Below are 10653 nucleotides of genomic sequence, written 5' to 3'. Positions count from 1 at the left end.
TAAATTTGTTCATTTTGAAACTTAAGGAAGTATGCTCTGCACTTGCCTCTAGCAAGGATCCTGTGCATCAGAAAACTTATGATGATTTCTTATCTGGTTTGGTACCCTGTTTTAGACTAAAAGAAAGTCTGTTTTGGGTTATATGACCCGAGATAAAAAATTATTTAAAAGTTTTCCTGATTCCCCATTTGAGTATATCGACGGGAAACCGACGACGTAAATTCCAAAGGTGATCCTGAATAGGCACTAGTCTAGTCTGCACCGTCGGATAACAAGTCACGTACTTTCATATGGTAACAGTTTTTCGTTTATGGAAAATAAGTTATGTGTGCCTAAATATTCATTGCACGACTTGCTTATTAGAGAAGCTTATGGCGGTGGTTTGATGGGGCATTTTGGTATATCTAAGACTTCAAGTGTTTTACATGAACCTTGATGTAGAAAGGATTTGTGAAAAATGTGTTACTTGTAGACAAGCTAAGTCTAAAGTCAAGTCTCATGGTTTGTATACTCCTTTGGCTATACCCAATGAACCTTGGACTGACAGACATATATATATGGATTTTATGGTGGGTTTACCTACATCTAAAAGGAGTAAGGATTCTATATATGTGGTCGTTGATTGTCTTTCTAAAATGGCACATTTTATTCCATATCATAAAATTGACAATGCTTCACATATTGTTGACTTGTTTTTCAAAGAGATTGTGACATTGCCCGGCATGCCTAATAATATTGTTTCAGATAAGGATGCAAAGTTTTTTTAAGTTTGTTTTTGGAAAACTTCGAGGGGTAAGATATGAACTAAACTTTTGTTTACTACTACTTGTCATCAACAAACTAATGGATAAATCTTAATAGGACTTTATCTACTTCATTGGGCACTATAATACAAAAGAACTTGAAAACATGGGAAGAATGTTTGCCATATGTAGAATTTGCACCTTTTGAAATTGTGTATGGTTTTAATCCATTAACTCTTTTGGATTTAACCCCTTTACCTATGGATGGGCGAATTAATTTTGATGAAAATAAGAAAGCAGACTTTGTTAGCCACATCCATGAAAAGGCAAAGCAAAACATTGAGAAAAGAATAGAACAATATGCTAACCAAGCTAATAAAGGGAGCAAAAAAGTAGTATTTGAACCAAGAGATGGGGTTTGGTTGCATATGAGGAAGAAATGGTTTTCCATTCAAAGACATTCAGAACTACTTCCAAGGGGAGATAGACCATTTCAATTGATTGAAATGATCAATGACTAGATCTTCTAGGTGAGTATAATGTAAGTGTTGAGTGTTAGAAAATGTATATTTATAAAGGAGAAAATCATCATTTTACATTTCAAGTCTTACTAACACCCTTACTTTTATGTATTTAAGCTTCTTGTGATTTAATTACGTGTGTTTTATTTTAATTAAGTATTTTATATATTTTAGGGGCATTATGGTCATTTTACAATGAACGAGAGATCAGACGGCAAAACGGACATCACTTTTGAACTCAGGACGGTCGAAAACTTTAGGAGGAGCATAAAAGGAAAAATGGCATTGTTCACATGTACGGTACTATCTACGTTACTGTTCACAACACTGTTCACATAGACGGATCGATGATGTGGCATTGACCGATGATGTGCCATTGACTGATGAGGTGTCACGATCCTGTTGGACTAAAATTGCGTGTACGGTACATGCATATACACAGAATTATTTTCAACCAAACCGCGTTATTGTTCAAGTCGGGTCAAACCGTGTCACTGTTCAAACCGCATGGTCAAACTGCGTACTATTGACTGATGACGTGGCGCAATCCTGAGCGTCCAAACTGTTTTTAATCCGATGGCCATAATTTACTCAATGTATCTATAAAAAGGGGGTCTCCCCCCCTAATTTGGCATCTCTGAATCCATTTTTGGGCTCTATTTTCTGTAATTCCTTCTCCATCTTGTATTTTCTACGTATTTTAATAAATTCTCATTTTACCCCTAGTTCAATTATAAGTAGCTAATTTTCTTTCAAGCTTGGGTTGAAGGTGAAGTCTCAACATGTGTCATGAGCTTTATTTAGTAAATTTATTTTCTCTTCCCCTCTAGTTTTTGTGGATGTTTTGACTTTTCATCGACAAATAACAATAATCTTGTCTAGATACCGCTCTGGTTTCACCAGCTCCCTAGTATAAGGTTATTATTATTTGGCACGATAAGCCCTTAGCACCATATTGATGAGAGCGTGGTTCATGAGGTGTGGATTCCCCCCTCATGATTTAATTGGCATTAATAAGGATTATTTAGCCCATGGTGCATGTTGATACAGATCCAGATACCCAAGTACATAATTTCAATAGATTTTTCTTCAATTTATTCTCCCCATTTCAATTCCAATTTTAGGATAATCTAAGTCACTTTCACCACAAATCCAACCACCCTCATACAAAATTAATTCTACATATAATTAAAATCCACCTCCTTGTGGGATCGACACTGGTCACCATTAATCTATTCTACAATAGATTCGTACACTTGCGAGTTCAATAAAATTTGCACAATAAATTTTTGGCGCCGTTACCGGGGAGGTAAGTTATTTTAGTTCGTAAAATTAATTTTTGTGAATAATTTCTTTTATTTGTTTTCTTGTTTTTTATAAAAAAAAAAAGTGAATCTGCATTTAGAGTTAATAATTTCTTTTCTTTCTCTATTCTTTACAATTCTGCAATTTAATTTTTCAGTTATTTTTCTTTGTAATTTTTGTTTATCTTATTAATTTAATTTTTAGTTAATTTATTTCACGAATTTTTTTTAGTGTGTTTTTATAGAGAGGTTTTAACAGCGCAATAAGGTTAGTACCGTAATTTCTCATTCTTATTTATTTTTATTAATTTTGTTCTCATTTTTTTGTATTCATTGCATGCATGGTCGAAGGTCATTATTACCTAATCTTGAGCCTATAGACCTTGAACTTGAAAAAACACTTCGCACACACAAACACGTTGTAATTAAAGATAAAAGTGAAATGGATTTGCAACAACAACAAGCACCACCAGAGAGGCCATTTAAGGACTACTTCAGTCCCTTAGCTAATTTGAGCACATCATGCTTAAGATACCCAAATGTAGCTGCTAGGAGTTTTGAACTAAAACCTAGTGTGCTAAATTGTCTCCCAACATTCTATGGCTTAGAAAATGAGGACCCATATAATCATTTGAATGATTTTCATGCTATTTGTCAAACTTTTAAATACGAGAATTTTTCAAACAATGATGTTAAACTCATATTATTCCCATTTTCTTTAAAGGATAGAGCTCGTTCATGGTAAAATAATTTGCCTGCTAATAGCATTTACATCATGGGAACAAATGGTAACAAAATTTTTGAATAAATATTTCCCAGTGCATAAAACCAATGCTATTCGCAGGAAAATTTCAAAGTTTACCCAGAGAGAAGACGAACAGTTTTTTGAAACATGGGAGCAATTTAATGGGCTACTTTTGAAGTGTCCACATCATGGGTATGAGAAATGGCACCAATGCCAATACTTCTTGGAGTGATTATTGCCAAATGTGCAAGAATGGCTAATGGCAACAAGTGGAGGAGAGCTAATGTCAAAAAGTGCATCAGAGATTTGGGAATTCTTCCAGCGACAAGCGGATAATTCCCAACAACGGAGTTGATCACTCAGGAACACTAAAAGAATTAAGGGAGTAAATGAGGTTCACATTGGTGAGTCAAGTTCAGAAATTAAAGAAGTCAAAGCGATAATTGAAGGTCTCTCTCGACAAATAGCATCGTTATCGACTGCTAAATCAACAGAGCCACATGACCATAACTCATACTCAGATCAAGTTAATGCTATAGGTGTAATGAGAAAACCATCAAATTACAACCCATACTGCAACACATATAACCCTGGATGGAGAGACCACCCTAATTTTTCATGGTCTCAAGGATTCCAACAAAATGGACCAATAGCTCCAACTTCACCAATGCAACCAATTCCTCAAACCCCTCAAGCCTCTCAGCCACCATTTAGACCATACAATCAGAACCAGAACTACTCTCAACCCAGACCATGGGAGGATGCATTCCAGAATTTCAAGAATGTTACTCACTCTATGATTGAGCAACAGAACCGTACCATTGATGGACTACGAAATGAGATGAGAACAGGCTTCAACTCACAAGTCCAATTAGTTTCAAGCCTCGAGAAGATGGTGGGACAACTTACTTCTTCAGTTCAGACCTTGGCAATGATTGTTGAGAAAGGCAAGTTTCCAAGTCAACCAGTGCCTAATCCTAAAGGAGTACATGAAGCAAGTACCAGTTCACCACAACAGCATGAAGAGGTCAAAGCAGTCATGACCTTGCGAAAAGGAAAGGAAGTCGACAACAAAGTGGAGATACCGGTGACAAAAGAAAATCTTGAGATGCTGGTGACAAAAGAAAATCAAATTGTACCTGTGAATGCTGAGGACTCATCACCGGATGAGAAAGAAGAAACCAACCCACGAGAATATGTTCCTAAAGCTCCATTTCCTCAGAGGTTAGCTAAAGTAAATAAGGGAAAATCCACAGGTGAGATTCTTGAAATCTTCAAACAGGTAAGTGTTAACATCCCTTTACTTGATGCTATAAAGCAAGTTTCATCTTATGCCAAGTTTCTTAAAGACCTTTGTACTAAAAAGAGAAACATTCACGCTCAAAAGAAGGCCTTTTTTAACAGAAAACATTATTTCTATACTCCAACACAAAATTTCTCTAAAATGCAAAGACCCAGGTTCTCCTACTATCTTATGTAGTGTAGGGAACCACACAATTGAGAATGTTTTGTTGGATTTAGGAGCTAGTGTAAATCTGTTACCTTACTCAGTTTTCGTGAAACTTGGACTGAGAGAATTACACCCAACTCCAATGGTGTTACAGCTTGCAGATCGGTCCACGAAAAGACCTCGTGGTATTATGGAGGACGTGCTTATCCAGATAGACAAGTTTTATTTTCATGTTGATTTCATTGTAATTGACACTCAACCAATACAGGATTCAAGGAAGCACATCCCCATTATCCTAGGCCGACCTTTCTTGGCAACTGCGGATGCTCACATTCAATGCAAGACTGGAAATATGCAGTTGTCCTTCGGCAACATGACTATGGTGCTGAACATCTTCAACATTGCCAAACAACCTCACAATGCAGATGATGGAATTGTTTATGTGGATTTAATAGAAGCATTAGTTGATAATACTTTTGTTTCAAACCTTAGCGATGATCCTTTGGTTTGGATTTTGATATTGACAGATCAATCGATGAGGTCAACGCCCTACTTGACTCAGCACCATCCATGGACACTAATAAATGGAAGTCAAGAGTTGAACAACTAGCACCATCAGAAAAGAAACTCATCCCATCATCATAATCACCACCAAAACTCGAGCTCAAACCATTGCCTAACACTCTAGAATATGCATTTTTAGGAGAAGAAAGTACTGTGCCAGTAATCATCTCATCATCCCTCAATGACGAACAAAAAGGTAAGTTGTTGGATGTTTTAAAAGAGCACAAAGGAGCATTATGATGGACCATAGCGGACATAAAAGGTATAAACCCAGTAGACTGCATGCATTACATTCACCTTGATAAAAATACTAAACCTACTAGGGAAATGCAACGTCGGTTAAATCCTAACATGAAAAAAGTTGTTAGAACTGAAGTCCTTAAGCTATTAGACGCAGGTATCATTTATCCAATTTCTGATAGTTCATGGGTCAGTCCTGTACAAGTTGTCCTTAAAAAGTCAAGAGTCACAGTAGTTACCAATGCTAATAATGAATTAATACCAACTAGAGTAACTACAGGATGGCGTGTATGCATTGATTATAGAAAGTTTAATTCTATCACACGTAAAGACCATCTTTACCATTTATCGATCAAATGCTTGATAGATTAGCAAGCCATGAATTTTATTGCTTTCTAGATGGCTACTCAGGATATAATCAGATTCCCATAGCACCAAAAGATCAAGAGAAAACTACTTTCACTTGCCTTTTTGGCACTTTTGCATATAGGAGGATGCCACTTGGATTATGTAATGCACCTGCTACATTTCAACTATGCATGTTGAGCATTTTTTCTGATATGATTGAACGATTCCTTGAAGTCTTTATGGATGACTTTTCTGTTTTTGGTGATTCATTTAATCAATGTTTACATCATCTAACACTAGTTCTGCAGAGATGTATCGAGAAGAACTTAGTCTTAAATTGGGAGAAGTGTCGTTTTATGGTAAAACAAGGTATTGTTCTCGGTCACATCATTTCGAGCAAAGGTATTGAGGTTGACAAAGCCAAGGTGGATCTCATTTTTAATCTTCCTCCACCCAAAACAGTCAGAGAAGTAAGATCTTTCCTTGGGCATGCTGGTTTTTATAGACGTTTCATTAAAGATTTTAACAAAGTTTCTAGACCCTTATGCAATTTACTTGCTAAGGATGTACCTTTTGTCTTTGATGATTCATGTCTTATGGCATTTGAAAAATTAAAGCAGTTATTGACATCATCACCCATCATTCAGCCCCCAAACTGGAGCTTACCATTTGAGCTCATGTGTGATGCATCTGATTATGCAGTAGGAGCAGTATTAGGACAAAGAGTTGATCGAATTCCCCATGTTATTTATTATGCTAGTATGACATTGAATGATGCGCAATTGAACTATTCAATTACTGAAAAAGAAATGCTAGCTGTAGTGTTTGCATTAGAGAAATTTCGATCTTATCTCATTGGTTGTAAAATAATTATGTTCACATATCATGCTGCTCTTAAATATCTTCTCACAAAGAAAGATGCAAAAGCTAGACTAATTCGTTGGTTGTTACTTTTGCAGGAGTTCGACTTGGAATTTAAAGATAAGAAAGGCACAGAGAATGTTGTGGCTGACCATCTCTCTCGCCTCCATTCTGACACAATTATGGAATCATTACCATTGAATGAGTCATTTCCAGATGAACAATTGATGAGTGTGGAAGTATTACCGTGGTATGCTGATATTGTTAATTATCTTGTTACAGGTCAACTTCGAGAGCATTGGACCAAGCAAGACAAAGCCAAATTTTTTGCAGAAATAAAGAATTTCTTTTAGGATGACCCTTATTTGTTCAAGTATTGTGCAGATCAAATTGTTAGACGATGTGTCCCAAAAAGTGAAATTCAAAATATCCTTTCATTCTGCAATGAACAAGCTTGTGGAGGCCATTTCAGCGCTAAGAAAAGAGCGATTAAAGTTTTACAATGTGGTTTCTATTGGCCAACTATATTTTGAGACGCTTACACTTTCTGTTCTTCATGTGATAGGTGTCAATGAATGGGGAGCATTACGCGAAGGAATATGATGCCACTAAATCCAATTTTAGTGGTTGAGATTTTTTATGTATAGGTTATCGACTAAATGGGTCCCTTTCCCCCTTCTTTTAGCAATCAATACATATCGGTTGCTGTTGACTACATATCAAAATGGGTAGAAGCAATTCCATGTAGAACCAATGATCACAAGGTGGTGATAGGATTTTTGAATAGCAACATTGTTTCACGCTTTGGATTCCCTCGAGTGATAATCAGTGATGGTGGTGCCCACTTTTGTAACAAAGCATTCAAGACTCTTTTGACGAAGTATTTAATCACTCACAAAGTGGCGACCCCATATCATCCGCAAACCAGTGGCCAAGTTGAGATCCCCAATCGAGAAATAAAGCACATATTAGAAAAGACGGTGAAGCCAAACAGAAAAGATTGGTCATTAAGACTTGATGATGCATTATGGGCGTATAGAACGGCTTTCAAGACCCCGATTGGGATGTTACCCTACAGGCTAGTGTATGGAAAAACTTGCCACCTACCTGTGGAACTCGAGCATCGTGCATATTGGGCCATCAAGAATTTTAACTTTGATATGCAGCAAGCTAGCTCAGAAAGAAGATTACAACTGGCAGAACTTGAAGAAATTCGCAATGATGCATAAGAAAATGCCAAAATTTACAAGCAGCGAATGAAAGTCTTCCATGACAAGCAAATTATGAGAAAATCTTTTACTCTAGATCAGAAAGTGCTTTTATTCAATTCTCGCTTGCACCTATTCCCTGATAAGTTACGCTCTCGATGGTCTGGCCCCTTTATTGTTCACACTATTTTTCCATATGGGGCAATTGAAATTAAGGACCCAAAGAACGGTGTCATGTTTAAAGTTAATGGTCAAAGATTAAAGCCATATCTAGAGTACCAACCACACGGAGAGGACACCGAAATAAATTTGAGTGACCCACCAGATTTGAATTAAGTTTTTTCTTTCTTTTCGGTGATTTGATTTTTTTTCCTTTCTTTTTATTATTCTTTTGCTAATTGAAATTATTTTTTGCATAAGTGTGTTTGTTTAACCATTAAGTTTTCTCTTATCATTGTTAATCATGAGTGTCATAGCTAAACAGTTCCTCACGGACATTCTTAAACCACTTCAACATGTAAAATCTCATCTCAAAAGGCAGATTTGATTTTGTAAAAAACATCGTATTTGGGCTCTGCAACCACCAGAGTTAGTATCCTATGTTGAGGATTTAGAAAGCCAACTCAGAGACATTGAGAGAAGTGTCTACAACATCCAGTTGGAGCTTGAGGTAAATTCAATAAGAGGACGATTTTAATTTTCTTTGTGTGTTTTAATTTGTTTTTCTATTTGTGTGCTTTAGTTTGTTACCCCGGTGAAGGGGCGGATAACGGTACTCCATGACAATCAAGTCAGTTACTTCAGTTTCCCATAATAACTGATATTCTAAGGCGAAGGTATGGACAGAAATGAGATTTTAGCAAAGCTTCATAATCGATTCCCTTCACTTCCTCAAAATGCCCTCCTTACAATCTATAAAGCTCGGTCTGAACGCATGCGATTGCTCATGAGGAATAACATACCTGCTGACATCCGTTGGTTAATCGAGGCTAAAGTACAATTGGCAGGTGAGTTACCTCCAAAATTTATTGCATACATGCCTGGTTGTGGTAAAGGAAATTATGCAAGAAAACGAAGAGCTCGAAGGATTTCTGTTGCTTGTCATAAATGTGCCAGAATGAGTTGCGATAAAAAACCATGTTCTTTAGGAATGGTGTCTGATAACAGGGAAGATAAGATTCAATTGATTAGGGATGGCTTGAATAAGGAGTCATTGGATGATATCTTTTTGTCTCTTGAAATGCATCCCAGTGGATATGTTCAAGGAGCGATTCTCCAGTTATGGCCATTATTCCAGAAAGAGCATGCACAATATAGTCTCAGGAATCTGACTATAAACGACCCTGTTTGCCAGTTTATAAGAAAACTGGATGGCGAGACTATCCTCGACCCATAGAGGGTGTTCAAGCCGTTTCTGGATGTAAAATCAGAGGAAGATGTGAGCCACAGTCGCAACTACCTGTAAATATTCTTTTACTTCACTGTTATTTTATTTCACAGTTGTTTTATCATTTGCATTATTGTCTTTAATAATTTTATTTTATCATTTTTTTTGCTTTTTGACTCTTGAGCCATGTGTTTTATGCGTTATTTGACACTGACATGCTACCTCATACACAACTGTGACCCACTGTCACCAAGATTCTTAAATATGATTTTTTGTTACAAACTCACAAATTGTTTTTGAAAAGTATCCCAATGGCAGCCACTCCCAATAGACAATTCAAGAATATTTGTGTGCTTTCTGGATTTCACTATGGCAAACATAAAGAGTTCGTTGAGGCAGCCATAGATCTTGGTCGAAGTATAGTAGAGAGAAAATTACACTTGGTGTATGGAGGAGGTAATCGAGGGTTATCAAAATTGGTCTCAGAAGCTGCTTTTGTCAGAGGAAGCCAAGTGTTAGGCATCATCCCAAGAGCCCTAAAACCTTTGGGCAGTTTGTCTGACTCACCGACTGGAGAAGAGTTAGTCGTCTCAGGTATGCAAGAAAGAATAACTGCAATGCTTAATCATGCTGATTCTTTTATTTTCCTTCCAGGAGATCTTGCAACACTAGAGGCACTTATCACACTAGCATCTTGGGCCCATCTGCACATTCACCAAAAACCCATCGGTTTGTTAAATGTCAATAACTTTTATGATGGCTTCATCGCATTTCTTAACCATGCAATAAAAAACTATTTCATTCCTTCCAATGCAAAAAAGCTTTTTATTTGTGCTCACGCCGCTAATGAGCTACTTGATACGTGACAAGCTTATAGACCAGAGCTAAACCCATGGACCTTTGTGTTGGAGCGTCCAAATAATGATGGTAACAGTAGCCACAGTAAGAAGTACAAATTAGATTTAACTCTCCGCTTGTAAATATTTTCTTCTGTGTTGCACCACCCAGGTGATATCTTCTAAACTCTACTTCTTTCCTTTAAAACATTGAGGACAATGTTTCGTTCTGGTTGGGGGGAAGGAATAGTCAACAATTCTGGAATCTTTGTTAAGTTTTTACTGATTTTTTGTTGTAGAAACTAACTGTTGCTAACTTTTTGTGTTGAAAATGGCTGAATATGGAGTGTAGTGACTCTAGAAACGCATCTTCATAGTTAAAAAAAAATCGTTTTCTTTTTCTATCATTTTAAGTGTAACTTTTCTAATTAGTTTTTCTGCATCAT

General features: G+C 36.7%; 1 non-coding gene across 1 annotated transcript; it reads right to left on the bottom strand.

Annotated features, from left to right (window-relative positions):
* Window positions 1-3404: 3404 nt before the first annotated feature.
* Window positions 3405-3508, bottom strand: LOC112098642. The gene has a single exon (XR_002905752.1). It is a non-coding gene; the product is annotated as a small nucleolar RNA R71 (small nucleolar RNA).
* Window positions 3509-10653: the final 7145 nt, after the last annotated feature.

This window comes from Citrus clementina, unplaced genomic scaffold (assembly GCF_000493195.1).
Source record: "Citrus clementina cultivar Clemenules unplaced genomic scaffold, Citrus_clementina_v1.0 scaffold_5, whole genome shotgun sequence".
Lineage (NCBI taxonomy): Eukaryota > Viridiplantae > Streptophyta > Magnoliopsida > Sapindales > Rutaceae > Citrus > Citrus x clementina.
The sequence above is the reverse complement of the archived record's forward strand: the minus strand, read 5'-3'. Positions and strand labels throughout refer to the sequence as shown.